The sequence below is a fragment of the Mesoplodon mirus genome (genome assembly GCF_964341445.2).
Source record: "Mesoplodon mirus genome assembly, chromosome: 14".
NCBI lineage: Eukaryota > Metazoa > Chordata > Mammalia > Artiodactyla > Ziphiidae > Mesoplodon > Mesoplodon mirus.
Genome location: NC_138990.1, coordinates 84,585,688 through 84,604,450, shown reverse-complemented (window position 1 = coordinate 84,604,450; position 18,763 = coordinate 84,585,688). Strand labels below are relative to the sequence as shown.

General features: G+C 43.3%; 1 protein-coding gene across 3 annotated transcripts in view; it reads left to right on the top strand.

Annotated features, from left to right (window-relative positions):
- The first annotated feature begins 495 nt into the window (after positions 1-495).
- ADD2 (adducin 2) overlaps positions 496-18,763 on the top strand; it is a 120,407-nt gene continuing 102,139 nt past the window's right edge. For 2 of the 3 annotated variants that reach the window (XM_082641930.1, XM_082641931.1), the window contains exon 1: positions 496-954. The gene's annotated coding sequence lies outside the window, so the exon portion shown is untranslated. Of the gene's footprint in view, positions 955-1,158; positions 1,249-18,763 lie in introns of those variants that run through there. The other variant, XM_082641932.1, reaches the window with a different exon arrangement.

Here is an 18,763-nt window from a genome sequence, read left to right as displayed (position 1 = left end):
TTAATGCCATGTCTGGAACGTAACAAAGTATTCTGGTTCTCCATCCAGTTACAGGTTCACTAACCACTTGTTCCCGCTGGGGTGGGAGACTGCGGGAGGGGAGGGGGTGGGAGGAGGAAGTAGTGAGAATTGGAGGGAGCTGGGCCCATAACCCCAGAGGGTAGGGCAACAACAAACGTTTTGCCCTTGTGGAAAATGGAGTCAGCATTAGAATAGGGATGATTTTGGCTTGGAATTCAAATGGCCAAACAAATGCTATTAAAATTACGAATAGAATTAATCTTCTAAAGCAAGATGTCCTTCCTAGACAAAAAATATTACAAATACAAGACTTTGTTTCTATTTAATCCCAAGAGGATACAACCTCTATCGGAGCTCAAGTTTCAGATTTTCTTCCTAGTGACCACATCCTCACACTGGCTCTTGGCTGTTCCGGTCAGCTCGTGGTGCGGAAGTGGCGGTGGGCAGAGGGCCTGGGCGGCGGGACTGCGGCAGCGCGGGCGGCGAGACTGCGAGCGGGCGGGGGCACTGCAGCACCGCGGCCCTCGGGCGTCCGGGCAGCGGCCCGCTAGAGGGGGCGCTGTGGGCACCGCCAAGCGTCCTTTTGTCAGCGCACAGGGCCGAGAGAGCTCTCATTTCCTCCTAGCCTCGTGCTGGAAATGGATTTAATTCTGACATCAGGGCTGTAAGGGGCGAGCGGGAACGAAAGCCTTTTGTCAAGGAGTAGCAGTCTCTGTTGTCTGTAATTACCACTGACGCGGAGAAGCTGCGTTGCTGGTGGAATTCTAGGCAGCTCTGGCAAGTGCGGGGCTGCAGGATGGGTAGAAAACATTGCTCTGCCGATTAGCTGGGTGCATTTATCAAGCAGATCCCCCAAAGAAAAACCAACCAACAAAACAAACCCCCAACAACCCGCAGCGGAAGACCAGAGATGGATAAGATGCCTTGCAGGAGGTAAGCCCGTCTTGGGAATGGGCGCCATGGGCTGGCCTTGGTTTTGTTTATTTTAAGCGAATTTGAGACCCCCCTACAGCATCCTTCTACCGAACGGGAGCTGGTTGGTCCAGATCGGTGAGCGTCTGTTAGTGAGTGCGTCTGCGAGGCAGCCCTTCCCCTCGTCTGTGCTTTATGCCTAAAGGTTTCTGTTGCTGATGTAACATTGGAGGTTCTTTGGAAAGCGGGCTGCCAAGCGCTGGCCTCTGCCTGGGGAAGATCGAACCCACCCGCCCCGAGCGCAGCGCCTCACAGGTGGGGCTTTCTTCTCGGTCCGGGCTGGCTGGCGGGCGGCAAGCCTCGCCTCGCGGAGCCGCCCCTCCCTTCCCTCCGCGCTCCGCCGCCGCCCTCCCGGGGAGCCGCGGGATCCGCTCGGCAGGGCTGGGCGCGCTCCCCGGGCCTCGCCATCGCCGTGGCGCCGCCGCAGCTGCAGGGCTAGCAGGTGCGGCGTCGGCAGCAGCTTGCCTTGGGAGGAGGGCCGCTGGCACGTGAGCGGACCCCAGTGGGTTTGAATTTTTATGCGACTCCACCACTTTGGAGGGAAAAAAGGCCACTGTCCCCGAGGAGATCGGGCCAGGCTGTTCATCTCTTAGATTTCGTCTTCCCTCCCCTCTCTTCCCTTGTCTCCCCTCCCCTCCTGCACCCGGGAGGAGGCCACGCACCACCCGCGAGGCGGGGGCCATCGTCTGCTTGTTTTGAAATCGCGACCACAGCCTGTCTACCTGGTGTTGGGGGGAAGGGAGGGGCAGACTGCTTTAGGATGCTGATCGGGCGCTCGGGTCTAGCCTATTGTCTTGCCTTTTCTCCCCCTTTCTTTTCTTCTCTAATCTCCACCCCCTCACAAAAAAAGAAAGAAAAAAAAAGAAAAGAAAAGAAAAAAGCGGGTGGGTGGGGAGAGAGAGAGAAAGAGAGACAGAGACAGAGAGAGATAAGAAAAGAAGGGGGGGGAAGCCCCCAAGCCCACACCCTATCCAATTCTTTTGAAAATTGTCCTTTATCTTTGACACATGATTATTATCCGTCTGTTTCTTTACGTCTACTCCTCCCTCCTCTTGCAGTTTGTCGGCTAAGATTCAACTGACTCAAATGAGCCTTATTAATACTAGAAATCAAATCTCAGTTTCCTAAAGGGACGTTTTGTGCTTTCTGACTAACCCCAAATAAAGGGTTTCCGGCGTCCTGGCAGGAGCAAAGGGTGGGGAAGGTGGACTCCCGCCTCTCACATCTAGGGTGTGGATCTGGTGGAGATACAGGAGATGTTGAACTTGTGCGGTGAGGTATGTCCTCGTTAATGGGATTTGAAAATGATGTTTTATTTTAAGGGAAAAATAGTTGGTAACATTTGAAGTGAAAGTGCTTTAAATTTTAAATGAGTATGACCAGGGAAGAGAACTGTGAAGTTTCAGACTTGCAAGTCACCCCTCTCACTGTTATATGAAGAGTATATGTTACAGATTTAAAAAGGGGCTAGGCCATTTAATATATCTACTTTATAACGTTCTACCTTCATTCTGCCTGTGGACCAAGATCTTGCTCAGAACCCCCCCCCCCACTTACCTTCACTCCCCACCCCCCCACCCCTAGAAGGACACAGTAAAAGCAAACTTTTCATTATTAGTATGATGTCAATACATTTTGGAGAATCACTCTTTGATCCAAAATCCATACAATTTTTGTAGCAAGCCCTATGCTCTTTCTTGTCCACCCAATTGTCTCGCCTGATTAGAAATGTGCTTGTCACATACAAAATATACAACACTGCCAGAAATGATGCACTGCATGTGGTTTCTAGGTTTGAGTTCAATTTACTTTAAATACCAATATGTTGTCAGGGCAGAGACCATGTCTGTCTGCTTCACCCCTTTGTTCCCAGCACCTCTCACAGCTATTCTTAAGAGTTTACAGGTGATCAAGTGTGTTTGTTGGCAGAGGGTTTAGGGTTAAGATTTTAAATACATATAAAAAAGACTCTGATAAATATATTTATCACTACCGTGTTCTACAAGGGATTTAAGACAGTTTACAGGGATTCATAAAATATAGCAAGGCAGACTAACTTAGAAGTAGATGGGAAGAAAAAGAAAACGAAAGGTAAAGACATAAAATTGTATTAAGAATGAGGCTAATGCAAAAATACAAACATATGAAAGGCAAACAAATCCAGCTCTGAACTTTCTAGCAGCTCATACAAAAAGGGAAATTGACCAGCCTATGGTTCATATGCTTTATTTATTCACTGACTCATTCACTCACTTGTTCACTCAAGAAACATTCACTGAGGACCTACTCTGCACAGATTCTGTGAGAGGTGCTGGGAACAAAGGGGTGAAGCAGACAGACATGGTCTCTGCCCTGACAACACTTACAGCCGAATGCAAGAAACGGACAATCAGGAAGAAATCTCGAAAACGAGTATCTGATTACAAGTTGTGATAAAAGCTGTGCAGGAGCTCATGCAGCTCATTATCAAAAAACAAACAACACAATCCAAAAATGGGCAGAAGACCTAAATAGACATTTCTCCAAAGAAGATATACAGATTGCCAAAAAACACATGAAAGAATGCTCAACATCACTAATCATTAGAGAAATGCAAATCAAACTACAATGAGGTATCACCTCACACCAGTCAGAATGGCCATCATCAAAAAATCTACAAACAGTAAGTGCTGGAGAGGGTGTGGAGAACAGGGAACCCTCTTGCACTGTTGGTGGGAATGTAAACTGATACAGCCACTATGGAGAACAGTATGGAGGTTCCTTAAAAAACTACAAATAGAACTACCATACGACCCTGCAATCCCACTACTGGGCATATACCCTGAGAAAACCATAATTCAAAAAGAGTTATGTACCACAATGTTCATTGCAGCTCTATTTACAATAGCCAAGGCATGGAAGCAACCTAAGTGTCCATCAACAGATGAATGGATAAAGAAGATGTGGCACATATATACAATGGAATATTACTGAGCCATAAAAAGAAACGAAATTGAGTTATTTGTAGTGAGGTGGATGGACCTAGAGTCTGTCATACAGAGTGAAGTAAGTCAGAAAGAGAAAAAAAGTGCCGTATGCTAACACATATATATGGAATCTAAAAAAAGGAAAATGGTTATGAAGAACCTAGGGGCAGGACAGGAATAAAGATGCATACATAGAGAATGGACTTGAGGACATGGGGAGGGGGAAGGGTAAGCTGGGACAAAGTGAGAGAGTGGCATGGACTTCTATACACTACCAAATGTAAAATAGATAGCTAGTGGGAAGCAGCCGAATAGCACAGGGAGATCAGCTCAGTGCTTTGTGACCACCTAGAGGGGTGGGGTAGGGAGGGTAGGAGGGAGATGCAAGAGGGAGGAGATATGGGGATATATGTATCTGTATAGCTGATTCACTTTGTTATAAAGCAGAAACTAACACACCATTGTAAAGCAATTATACTCCAATAAAGATGTTTAAAAAAAAAGCTGTGCAGGAAAAGCACGAAACACAAAATGTCACGTGTCTAGACATAAAAACACGAAATAAAAACTTCTTTAGAGAAGCACAACAATTCTTGATTCTAAGAGCAGAAAGGAACTTTTTTCAGATATGATGCAGTGTTTGGAAAGATGTCCTAAATCATGCCCTCATCAGACACATGGGTTTCACTCAGCCTTTTTTAGAGTGTCCCTTAGTGTGAGGGATCCTGCTATTACCCCACAGGTCCCTTGGACCCCTGGGGTTCTGAGAATATATGTACTTTGAGAGGTCTGTGTATTCCCTAAAATTCAGTGGTTTTATTTCATTGATAATCTTCAATAATAAATATTAAAACCATGTTCTGGATCATTTGGATGGCAACCCCCAAAGCAATGCTGGGGCCTCTGTTTGCCTCTGTAACTTCCCATGTGGGCCAGGAGCAGGCCTGGTGGCTGGGGCCACAGCACAGATGAGGGGGAGGGGAGTTTAAATCGAGACATGGGGAGAGTGGTGAGTCCACCCAGGGCACAGGCTCGCCAGACTCAAAAAAGAACAGCATCTGGTGACCGCTGCTATACAGTCAAGGAATGAAGCTCTTGGGCCAGCTCCACCTTTGAATGGACCAAGTTGCAGCAATTTATTAGCAGCAGGTGTTGTAGTAAAAGCTCAATGGAAAAGTTGCTTTTGCTGGTTTTAGAATAATTGGATTAGATCTCCATTTAGTGCAGATTTAGCAACCTCCCAATAAGTACCTTATGTCCAAAGCAATGAGACAGGCAATTTGGTGTAATGGTTAAGTGGAGCCAGACTGCCTGGCTTCAAATCCATTTTTCCACTTACTAGCTGTGAGACTTTGGGCAAGTTACTCAACCTCTCTGTTGCTATGATAATATGTGGATAAATATGCATTATTGATTTCATAGTAAGATTGTGAGGATTACAGGTATTACATGTGAAATACTTGGAGCATGTCTATGTTCAATAAATGTTAGCAATTAATACTATTTTTATTAGTGTGAAATGGCACTTCATTTATGTAGGTACCCAAAGATGGTTTGATATCAGCATTTTAAATTATGATATCTGAATTATCTTCAAGTAGCAAACACTTTTTTGAGGTTATTAATATTGTTTTGCATTGTTTATGTATTGTTTGCATTAATATGTTGAAGTAAAAAATTCAGATAATGGTAATATGTAGTAACTAGACCTGCAGCTACATCTTTCTATTGTTAAACCCAAATGGTATTTTAGTTTCAGCAAAACAATATTATCTGTTGCAGTAAATTAATTTTATTAACTTGACCTTTTAAAGTTGGATAGTTGTATTTATTTGCACATTTGTTTGGCATTCTAGTTTTATAAAAGTTATAAAGTGTAAGTATTTGAACTGGTCTTTATGAGTGTACATACTTAAGTTATATTTTAATAAAAGTGACTTAGGTCAACCCTCGGTCCATGAGATAATTTTTTTCCTTCAAAAGGGATTTCTATATAGTTCAAGCATTTTGAGCTATATAATTCAAGAATTTTGACAGACCCAGTATTCTTGGAATAGAATTTTGAATCTCTAGAAGAGAGATTGCAGCCCCAAATTTGACTCTATATACCTTAACTGCCATAGATTTAGTCTGAAAGAATTTTAAGGCAGTAATAACAAACTTGCCTCTGTCTTCAACAACAATAGCAAAATCCCCTGGACTCAAAGAATGGCGAGCTTCCAGCAAAAATTCATCCTGGTCTATCTTCCCGGATAAGCTACAAATGAAAGGTTTGCCAATGTTATTGAAAGAAATGAAAAGAAAGCCTATTCTCTGTGGAGTACAACGTTTGATTGTATGGGCTAAAACAAGTTTACTGATTATATTGTTCAAATCTGTTTTAAAATTTTCTTTGTACCTAGGTGATCTGTCAGAGATTACAAGAAGTGTGTTAGTCTCCCACTATAATCATATTTTTGATTGCTTTCCTTTTGATATACACTTATCATAGACATATGCATGTATATAGACACACATACACACACAGAGTTATTTGATGGTGTGTTACTTAGGACCTGGTTGCCCAGGACTGGTGAGTTTCCTGAGATGGGGGGCTTTCAATGCTAAAATTGGGACAGTGCCAGGCAAAGGAAGACAGATCTATTTTAGTTTTAGAGAACAGCAAGAGAACGGACAATAGGCTCATATTCTTTAAGAAGAAGATATGGTACAAATGGCGTCAACCAACAACAGCCAGCCCATGATTCAATAAGTAACTCTCCTGGGAAGAGGCAGGTGTATTCTCCCAGTTGAGACCTAGAATAATCCTTAAGCTCCAGGCCTGAAAGTCCTAGAAGGGCTGTGATGTGGTTGGGGAGAGGGTGGGTGTATAAATCAAAAGGCTCTAGGAACTCTTTCAGCCCCTTCCACCTTGAGTGCCTGGACCCAGTCTTGACGTGTGCCCAGGGAGCCCCCAGTAAAGCTTCAAACCAGGTTGGTTCAAGTCAACCCAACAGTTGTGGCTAAAAACAAAGATACATAAGTATATAAATAAATGCCACTTGGCCCATCAGTAAATATCCCTAACATACTTGATCTGACCCAGGACCTCAACCCTCAAACAACCCAAGCAGGACCTGCAGGTTAGGGAGTTTAGGATGTGGTAGCCAGAAAACAAATTTCAATGCTCTATACAATATTTAGAATGGTCTTCCCTGGGCCCAGCCTTGAAGTGGCTGGAAAGAACTTATCAAACCAAGAAGCAAATCCCTCTGGCTTCTGTAAATGGCAGCACTAAGGACCATTGGACACTCTCCACCCCATCCCCCCACACAGACAGCTGATTGGACCAGGCATGAACCTGTGAGGACTTGGAACCTCAGGGCTGGTAACCATATTAGGCCAAACAGGGGAGGGTGTTAGGGTGAGGATAGATCATGGGTCATCCCCCTACTTCCCTCGCCAATTTAGAGAAGCCACTTGGCTCCCTTGAGGTGGCCACAGTGATTCCAGTTCTAGTAGCTTCCATGAAGTCCAGCTAGACCTTGGTCCCTGGGTTGATGAGGTTGCCCTCCATCCTGCTAGTCTAGTTTGCTTGGGCTCCTGTTTCAGACAACCATAATGTCCGGCTAGAACTCTGGCTTACTCCAGAGCTTCCCGCTTCTGTTCCCTACGTGGAGCCCAACCTCTCTCCATCCATCCACAGTGATCTTTCCAAAACAAAAATTGAATCTTGTCACTCCTCCCCCCTCAGGATAAAGCCCAAATTCGGTACCTATCTCTACTGCTTTACATCTCCTTCCTTGGAGACGTAGGATGGACCATCTTTCTGGACATTCCCCCTCTCCACAACAGACAAACTTAGCAAGCCTTATTAAAAAAAAAAAAGAAAAAAATAACAACATTAGAAATGATATATGGAGTGAAGGGGAGAAGAAGAGATTTGAAATCATAAGAACACTATGCATTATTGTATCCTAACATGTGAAAGTCTTGATGAAATGGACAACTTCCACAGAAAATAGGAACTACCAATATTTACTCCAGAAATCGAATGTCATGTTCCTGGATGGGAAGAATCGATGTTACAAAGATGTCGATTCCTCACAGATTCTACCGCGTGGATGGCAGTCTTCCTGGTAACCAGAAGTGATGCAGATTTGTTCCTATTTTTATATTCCTGCAGTAATATTCTGTGGAATCTTGAAAGGGGTAGTTAACTACATATGCTCAATTGTGAATCATTTTATTGAAGGGAAAGCCAATACATGTGCATTTAAATGTCATTTATAGATTGTTTTTCTCTAAGAACAAATGAAGTTATTAAATTTTGAAATGCATGGGGGCTTTATGGAGACAGAATTTCATTTAACGGACATGATTTTCCACCCAAATTATTTTATTGAGTATGAATTTCATCGTGTTTGCTTTCTTTACTCTGCATGGCGCCGATATAAGGATCTCTTGGCTTTTATTTGTAAAAATCTATGGTGAAAAGACACTGGAAAAGTGAGGGCAGGTTCAGTTCTTTCCACCTTTACTTGTGTCAGGTGGCAGAGCATCTGTCCTGGTTGTCTCAGCATTCCTTTATTTAGAATTTATTCTTCTTCCCTCTTTGCACCACCTTTCTCTTAGATCCTTCCAACACCCTCATTTGTGTCCTAAATTAGCTACATCTGTTACCATAGTTATGCAGCATCCAGCTTAACCCATTCCATCCTTGTTCCGACCGTATATTGCATAAGACTTCCTTTATTGTATTTCATAAAACATACCATTATTTTTCCTTCTTCATCACCTGTCCCCCAATTTTTATTGTTTTTAAGGCAACACATGTGTATAGTTAAGAAATCAAATAGGACTGAAGGGCTTCTAACAGAAAGCAACAATCCCTGCCCTGCCCCAAATGCTTTCTCCACAGGCGAACCAATTTTAGCTGTGTTTTCCATTCTGCTATAGTTAATTCTGTATCTCAAAATAATATGTGTGTACTGCTGTTTCTGAATTTATCGACTTTGATCATCATCTAGTGACTTTCTGCCATGAAAGTCAAGGATGTAGTTTATTTACACCACACCTACATCCCTTCACTGCCTTCTGGTCATCCCTGCCACACCAGACAATGCATTTATTAAAACCAGATTTCTCATTCCACGGACTGTTGGTTGGGTCACTTGACTCTACTCTGTAAGATAAGGCTATATCATCACCTCTCCTTGCCTGCTTCCTCCTTCCCTCTAGCTGTACATTTACTTTTGCATTATCAAAATTGATAAAATATTCATTCTGTTCCATTGCCATAGTTGGTTTCTATGATTTGTCTATAAGGTAATTCTAAATGATGGAAACTCTTAATGTGCTCATTATCCAACTGGGTTGCTGTTTTTCACTGTTCATGATAAGTAATATGCTAGGATTTCATATCCTTCTCAGGGGCTCCAATATCTCAACCTGTGGACCACTCAGTGGAAAGTGCTTCCAGGGTGAAGTTCAAATGGATTCTGTTGCTCTGAGGGCACCGGCACCATCGCTGCTCTAGTTTGCCCCTGCAGTACACACAGTTTCTCTAAGAAGACTCACCCAGAAGTCAAGTTGATAAATTCAGAAACAGCAGTATATATATACTGGTTTGAGATACAGAGGTAACTACAGCTGTCTGCCTGGCTGTGAACCACTGTGTTCTGCGGGTGGGAGAGGGGGTGGGCAGGGTCCACTGCTCTGTATAGAGACTGCAATTTGTGCCCTTGTGTTCAATCTCTTTTGAATTCCTCCCCTCCATAACACCTGCCATCTCAGAGTCCAGGACATTTTTAGGGCTCTGCCAGACAGATTATCTGCCTCCATGGTTCCAACATCCTCTGCCTGAAATCTAGGCTGAAGCTTCTTTTGCTTTCGACCATTAGTCACCAGGTCTCCATCTGCTTTTTGTCCTCCAGAAACTTGTTGAAATCTCTTCTCTGTTAATGATCTGCTTTTACTTTGTCATTGTGGGATTATGTATTTTTATTCCCTGATCAATTTAATGGAGTCTAAGAAGAGAGAAAAACATAGTGATAGGTGGGATTAGGCCCACCATCTTGAATTAGAAGCCAAGGTATTAATTTTCAATCAAGCCATGCATAATAGTGATAAAAACAAACTATTGGCATGATTTAAATTCAAACACGGGTGAGGTTTGCTTTTCCCTGTTATGAAAATGCTTTCAAATAGGTGCAGCACCTATCAACTCAATTCCAATATGTTCTCCCATCTAGAATAGTCCAGAAACATTGAAGCATTTTTCTACCCCTACTCAACGATGATTAACTTTTAGTTTACATACAATTCTAATGAGCTCAGTTGTTTCTCTTTAGACACTCCAGAAAAGTGGAAATGGCAAATTAGAAGAGTTTGGCTAGTAGTCTAAAAGAGATTGGGATAAAAATGAAAATTAAGAGAAGATGAAAAGTTCTCCTAGGAACCGGGGTCACACTTTTTGCCCGAGTGCTATGGAAGATCATTTGTCAGAGTTGACAGTACATTTGATTTAGACCTAGAAAGTAAGGAACTCACAGAGAAAGTAAGTGAACTAACAGATTGTATTCTCACAGGGGAGGGGCTGCTGGGTTTTTTTTTTTTTTTTTTTTTTTAACCTGGATGAGAAGAAAGGATTTGTGGGTGCCAGCATTTCTTTGTTCAGAAAGTAAATCTGGAGTTATGATGCACAAGAAATTTCAGTTGTCTCTATGTTTTCATCTAATTTGGAGATTATTGCTTCATTTTTCAGTCTTAGCAATGATCATTAAGACTGAAAACAGTTTTGGGGATCCTGCTTTATATATCTTAACTCTGTTAAACTTACAGGTCATGAAACTGTTAGCAGCTTTGAAGCCACTTTTTGTTATATTTACTTCTGAACTGAAGCTATATCAAGTTAAGGCTGTCAAGGAATTAAAATCTCCTTTTCAAAGTCTATCATACTTAGGGAAGAAATGATACAATGTCTAGGATTTGTCTCAAAAGAATCTTTTTCTTATTGGGGGATGAGTGGGGTTGGAGGTGAACTAAAATAGCCCATGAGTTAAAAATTGTTGAGGCTGAGTGTTATCTATCACCTAAAGTGGCACTTTTAGAGTGAAAGGAGGTGCTATTAATTATTACTTGGGAACCAGAAGCATATACTGGACTCTCTTGGGCAAACTGCAGTCTACTCTGAAGCTAGGTGATGGGTGCTTGGGGTTCCTTATGGTGTGCCCTCTAATTTTGTATATTTTCAACATTTTTCATAATTAAAGAATGTCTACTGTTTTGTACTGTTTGCTACTTTATTAGAATTGGAGGCTTTCATCTTAACCATGATGTTAACCATTAGGCAACTTCAAACACAAAATGAAGATAGCTGGAGAATACTGTTAAATGACAATTCTATTAAGTTGACTTATAATAGTGGGACAAAAATCCATAAATTCTGCAACTGGGACACCCAGAAGACAATACTTAATTAAGCTAACAATGTTCTAAAGCAGATCTATAGCTTTATAGATGTTGTTGTTATGTAAGGGAGCTTTGTTTTTATTGCTGTGAATGGGGTTCACCAGGATTTTACAGATGGGTGGCTGCAGCCCCAGAAAGGTCAAGTCCGTTGGGAAATGAGCAGGGACAAGAAAGAGGGGCTTTGAATTGCAGAGCAAGTCCACAAGCTGATCTGTAACTATCTTGGTGTCTCTCCTATTTGAGATTCTCCATTACCTTTTACCTGCTAAAACAGCCTTTCAAAGTTACTGAGATTTTGAGGAGAAAGTCTCCATTCTTGCTTTATAATCTCCATTGTGCACACTGTACACCACTGCCGTAGGATCAGAAACCAGTTCTTTAAAAATGATGGTTTCTGGTGCTGTTTGTATTGCTGGTATTATTTACTATTGTGTCCCCCAGTATCATACAGAAGGTCACATTTTAATTTGTTTACTTGTGCTTTTTTTAAAAAAAAGTCAAGCTTATTAAGATAATGTTATATATGATATTATATGCTATATATAGTAAAATTCACCTTCCTTAGATGTATAGTTCTATGAATTTTTTTAAAATTAATTAATTTATTTATTTTTGGCTGCATTGGGTCTTCGTTGCTGTGCGCGGGCTGTCTCTACTTGTGGTGGGCGGGGGCTACTCTTCGTTGCGGTGCATGGGCTTCTCATTGCGGTGGCTTCTCTTGCTGTGGAGCATGGGCTGTAGGTGCACAGGCTTCAGTAGTTGTGGCACGTGGGCTCAGTAGTTGTGGCTCGCAGGCTCTAGAGCACAGGCTCAGTTGTGGTGCACGGGCTTAGTTGCTCCGTGGCATGTGGGATCTTCTCGGTCCAGGGCTCGAACCCGTGTCCCCTGCATTGGCAGGCGGATTCTTAACCACTGTGCCACCAGGGAAGTCCAGTCCTATGAATTTGACAAATATATACAGTCATGTAACCACCACCACAATCAAAGTAGAAAAAGGGCCCTCATGCCCCTTTGTAGTGAATCTTCTCCCTCCACCCACAGCCCCTGACAACCACCCATCTGTTTTTGGTTTTGCCTTTTCCAGAATGTCATAAAAATGGGATCATACAGTGTAGCTTTTTGTGTCTGACTTCTTTCACTTTGCCTAATGTTTTTGAGATTCAACCATGTTGTTACAATATTAATAGTCCCTCCTTTTTGTATATTCCTTTGGATGGCTGTACCACAATTTGTTTAGCCATTCACTCACTAAAGGACATTTGGGTTGTTTTCAGTTTTTGATGACTGTGAATAAAGCCACTATATGTATATATTGGCCTACAGGTGTTCGTATAAACACAAGATTTCAGTTCTCTTGGGTAAATCCCTAGGAGTGGGATTCCAGTGTGGTAAGTGTATGCTTAACTTTATAAGAAACTGCCAAACGGTTTCAAAATGACGGTACCATTTTGCATTCCCACCAGCAATGTATGAGAGTTCTCTTTGTTCTGTACTTGGTATTGTTAGTTGTTGTTGTTTAAATTTTATCCATCATAAGTGTGGGGTAGTATCTCATGGTGTGTGTTTCTTTTTTTTTTTTTTTTTTTAGCGGTACGCGGGCCTCTCACTGTTGTGGCCTCTGCCGTTGCGGAGCACAGGCTCCGGACACACAGGCTCAGCGGCCATGGCTCACGGGCCCAGCCGCTCCGCGGCATGTGGGATCTTCCTAGACCGGGGCACGAACCCGTGTCCCCTGCATCGGCAGGCGGACTCTCAACCACTGCGCCACCAGGGAAGCCCCTCATTGTGTTTTTAATTTGCATTTACCTAATGATCAATGCCAGTGAGCATCTTTTCATTTGCTTAAATGCCACAGTGTCTCTTTTTTGTTGTTTCTTGTCTTTTAAATGTCAGGAAGCCTCTGCCATTCTAAGGTAAACAGGGAACGGATTTTTCCTTAGTCTCAAAGGGGGAGCAGAAGCATAACAGGGGGAGTGGAATGGGAGACTGGGGGAGAGTTGCTGAGAGGAAGGTGATGTCAGGGGGCTGATTTCAGGACCTGGGTACTTGATCCTTCCCTCCTGCACAGGCTGCTTCTGGAGCTCTTCTCTGGAGGATGTTGTGGTTTGTACTATGAGGGGCTGCTCCCTTAGGGAGGGAGAGAGGAAGGGCGGAAGACAGCTTTAATATTGATTCCATTTTTTAAATTTGCTTACTCCAAGTTCTGGTCTTTATAATTTTAGTCAGTAAATACCTCCTTATTTTATTTTATTTTTTAAAGAGGAGTTGTTTTGATGGTAGAGTAGAGGGATAGTAATTTTATTTATTTATTTACTTATTTGTTTATTTTGGCCATGCTGCACAGCATGCAGGATCTTAGTTCCCTGACCAGGGGTCGAACCTGGGCCCTTGGCAGTGAGAGCCCAGAGTCCTAACTACTGGACCGCCAGGGAATTCCCCAATACCTCTTTAAAATAGATATATTTGGCCCAGATAGCAGCCCTACTGTTAATTTGGGGGGGGGCATGAAGGGAGGGGAAAAAAGGTTAAATAAAAGATGTTCAAGAAAATGTATATTTTAATTTGATTGACATAGGGACTTGAAGAGATATTTGTATACCCATGTTCATAGCAGCATTATTCACATTAGCTAAAACAAGGAAGCAACCCAAGTGTCCATCTATGGACAAGGAAAATGTGGTATATACATACAATGGAATAATATTCAGCCTTAAAAAGAAGGAAATTCTAACATATACTACAACATGGATGAAACTTGAGGACCTACACTAAGTAAAATAAGCCAATCAATCACAGAAAGACAAATACTGGATGCCTCCATTTATCTGAAGTACTGAGAGTAGTCAAAATCATAGAGATGGAAAGTAGAATGGTGGTGGCTGGGGGCTGGGGTGGGGGGAATGGATGGTTATTATTTAATGGTTATAGAGTTTCAGTTTTTCAAGATGAAAAGAGTATGGAATGTATGGTAGTGATGGTTGAACAACATTATGAATATATTTAATACCATTGAACTGTACTCTTAAAAATGGCTAAGATGGTAAATTTTATGTTATGTGTATTCTACTATAACATTTTTACTGTGATTGAGGTATACTAGCAGCAATGAGTGATTTATTACAGTTGTAGGTAGGTTTGCGTGGTTTAACTACGAATATCAGTCAGTCAGTTGACAAGGATTTACTGAACACCCTCTATGCGCAGCTACTGTTCCAGGTGTTGGGAATGCCAGGGCAAACGAGGAGGTCACCCCCTAGGAAGAAGAGAAAGATGCTAAACATGAAAACAAATGAATGGTATCAGTGCCAGGCACTGATACTTGTTATGCAGAAGATAAATTCAGGTAAGCAGAGAGTGACAAGAGGAGGCTGCTTTAGCCAGAGTGGTCAGGGGAGACCTCTCTGAGGAGGTGACACTGAGCTGACTCACGTGGGTTAGTGGGATTGGGTCGGAGAATGAGGTAGCATGGGCTGATTGCAAGCATTTCATTATGCTATTTGAGATGACACCATTGGCTGAGAGTGGGGGTAAGGAGGGTATGGGAGAGAATTGAGGAGAGATGAGAAGGTGGGAAACGATCCTCTTGAAGAGTCAACACGGGGGAAAGGCAGGTTGCCTGTCAATGTTAAGAAATCATTTGAAAGGTGTGGAGGGAATTTTGAAATGAGTCCAGCCTGCACAGTTGTGTGCAAGGGTCAACTGCTCAGATGCACACTGGAAGCAAGGTCATGTAGGGTTTGACCAAAGGTGGGGCTCTGCAAGGTGAGAATAGTGGAGGACAGAGGGACAGAGGGGTTAGAGGTGTTTTGCCAAGTGGTTACCCAGCTGGAGTAGTTAAGTTAAGCTAGAAAAGAAGGGATGTGAAGGGTGGATTTTGGGGTGAGAAAGTGAGTAGGAGGGCTTGGAGACGCTGAATTCTTAGAGGAGGGATATCTGAGTAGGTGGGCTGGAAGGGCATGGTCAAGGAATAGGATGTGAACTTCAGATAGGGGAGGCGGTGATCTTGCTGGTGACAGCAAAATCTAGGGTATGTGCCCATGGGAGTGGGTGGCTGAGGATGGATTGAAAGGAGAGATCACTGGCTCTAGAGGCTGAGAAAATGTGAGGTTGGGTGTTGGATGGATCCCTGCATGGATGTGGAGGCTGAAGTCGACATCATCAAGAATGAGTAAGGATAGTGATGGAGGGGAAGACGGTCAGCCAGGAAGGAGCTGAAGTCACCAGTGATCGAGACGAGTGGCCAGGAGAGCGGGAGAGCCTAGCCCAAAGGAGGGGTGATGGGAAGTCCAGTTGGAGGGTGTGTACTCCCAAGGCAATGGGGTTTTTGAAACAGTGAAAATAGAGGTGGCTGTAGGGCGCGAGGAGGCCACGTACACTGCGTGCAGGTGCTGAGTGTGTGCTGTGAGTGCCGTGTGCTCCGGGGAAAGGCAGGCTTTAGATTTTTGATTTGGGGATCACAGAAAGGGGGTGTATGTAGCTGGATTAGTGGGTGCTGCAAAGAATTATGTGACTGTTCAATGAGTTTGGTTTCCAAGCAGGAAGGGCGGTAACCAAGGAGGCATTATTGACTTGGGGTTTGTTCAAAACTCAATGAAAGGCAATTCACAGTGGCTGGTGTTGTTTACCAAAGTACTAGTCTCATGAGGGATCTCCTAGCTCTTCTTGTGAATTGTGAGACGAGGAGGAAAAACTTCCTCCCTTGAAGCATCTCGTGTTCTCATGTCATTAATTCCTGTTTCACCCACAGCCATAAAACTCAGGGAGGGGAGAGAAGGCATCTGTCCTTTTGTCTCACCGTCTTGCTGTGGCTCTGCAATGACTCCTTGTCTAGCCTTGCTCTGCTGATGGTGACTTTTAACGTAATAAAATGCTTGCGAGAATAATGAGAATGGATGGAGAAGATGCACTTTCTCATAATTTATGGCTCATGCATTAGGGTAGGACGTTTTTGGAGGAATGAAGCATGTTATGGGAAAGTGTGGGTTTTCTTAAACGCATAACCAAAAATCTCAAAAAAACGCCCTGACTACCTGGCAATCCTGAGGCACTTACTTACCTACTCTCCAAAGTGACTACTTCACTCCTCCTTTCTCTAAATCTCCTTCTCTCCCCACCCCACCCACCTTGCTGGGTGCCTCTGAGTTCATTGAGAAACAGAAGCAATGAGCTGAGTTCTTCTTCTGTCAGAGGCTGTCCTTCCTTCTGGGTTCTGGGCCCCTTCCCTCTCACCTCAAAACACTACTCCAGCAGCTCGTCTTTCCCTTTTCTGAATCATTGCCTTCCCTCTCCGCCTCTCTCAATTCCAATATTCCCCTTGGTAGTCAGGCATGCTCTAGTCTCTCCTACGTAAGCATCTCAACTGCTACCCCATTTCTCTCTTTATGTGCTCAGCAAAACTTGCAAGAGTTGCCTTTGCTCCCTGTCCCCCTTCTTCTTCCTCACTGTCTGCACTTGGGGTTCTGTCCTCTCTATACCACTGAGATTGCTCTTGTCAAGGTCATCAATGACCTCCACGTTGCCAAACCTAATGGCCTCTACCCTGTTCTTATCTTACCTGACCCATCAGCAGCATTCAACACAGTTGAACACTTCTTGAAACATTCCATTTTCTGGCCTTCTGGAACCTTTTACTCTCCTGGATTTCCCTTAGCTTCACTGGCTGTTCCTCCTCAACCTCTGTGTGGTTCCCCTCATCCCTACCAGACCTCTAAATGTGGGAGAGCCCCACGGCTCTACCCGGGGCCACCTAGTCTCCTTACAGACTCTCCCTAAGAGAGCTCATCCAGGCCCTAGCTTCAGACTCCGTTTAAATGCTGATGACTTCGAAGTCTCTCTCTCACCGGAACTCTAGCTTAGTGCTTCTCAAACTTTAATGTTTTTTTCTTTTTTTTTTTTTATTAGTTTCTGCTTTATAACAAAGTGAATCAGTCATACATATACATCTGTCCCCACATCCCTTCCCTCATGCTTTAATGTGCATACTGACCACCTGGGGATCTTGCTAAAATGCAGATTCTGATTTCATTCACCCGGGGCCTAAGATTCTGCATTTTCAACAAGCTGCCAAGTGATGCTGGTGCTGCTGGTCTTGGGATCTTACTTTGAGTGGTGAGCCTGCAGACTTGTACTCCCAAAGACCTCCTTGACATTTCCACACGGATGTCTTACAGGCATCCCAGACCAAACCTCACATGACCCTGTTATAGTTCCTGAGACCTTTCCTCAAACCCACTTTTCTCTGCATTACATCATCCTCCCAGTTGCTCATGCCAAAAATCTTGGAATTGTCCTTGGTTTCTCTCTTTCCTTCACTTTCTTGTCTAATCCATCAGAAACTTCCATTGGTTCAATTCTCTAAAGCATATCCCAACTCGTTCCACTTGGCTCCATAATAACAGTAGTAACTGGCATTTATTGAGTACATTCTACATGTCAGACTATATTAATGATTGCTATAGACTGAATGTTTACATCTCCCCAATATTCATATGTTGAAACCCAATCCCTAATGTGATGGTGTTTGGAGGTGGGACCTTTAGGAGGTGATTAGGTCAAGTGGGCAGATCCCTCATGAATGGGGATTAGTGCTCTTATAAAATAGACCTCAGAGAGACTCTTGAGAGCTCTCTTGCCTCTTCTTCCATATGAGGGCACAGCAAGAAGACAGCTCTCTATGAACCAGGACATGGACCCTCATCAGACACGGAATCTGCCGGTGATGTGATCTTGGACTTCCCAGCTTCCAGAACTGTGAGGAATAAATTTCTGCTGTTTACAAGCCACCCAGTCTAGGGTATTTTGTTATAGCAGCCCAAGTAGACTAAGACAATGCTATACATTTATACTTAAATGTATTTAAATCTAGTTATCATGACAACCCTATAAGGTAGATGGGATTATTAATTTCTTTTCTTTTTTTTTTTTTTGCGGTACGCGGGCCTCTCACTGTTGTGGCCTCTCCCGTTGTGGAGCACAGGCTCCGGACATGCAGGCTCAGCGGCCATGGCTCACAGGCCTAGCCGCTCCGTGACATGTGGGATCTTCCTGGACCAGGACATGAACCCGTGTCCCCTGCATCGGCAGGCGGACTCTCAACCACTGCGCCACCAGGGAAGCCCTTAATTTCATTTTTTGAATGAGAAAAACTTATAACTAGGTAACCCTACATAGACCTGCAGTTTATGACTTTGAAAAACTTAATTCATTATTTTGGCTTATTTTTCTCCTTTGCTGTCAATGTAAGAGTCAATAGTGCTGTTGGTATAATTACATAATTAGGGAGACAGTGTCTTATTTTAAGGTGTCTGTGTCCTTGGTAAGCACAAATCACATTGCAAATGTCCACAGGCAAA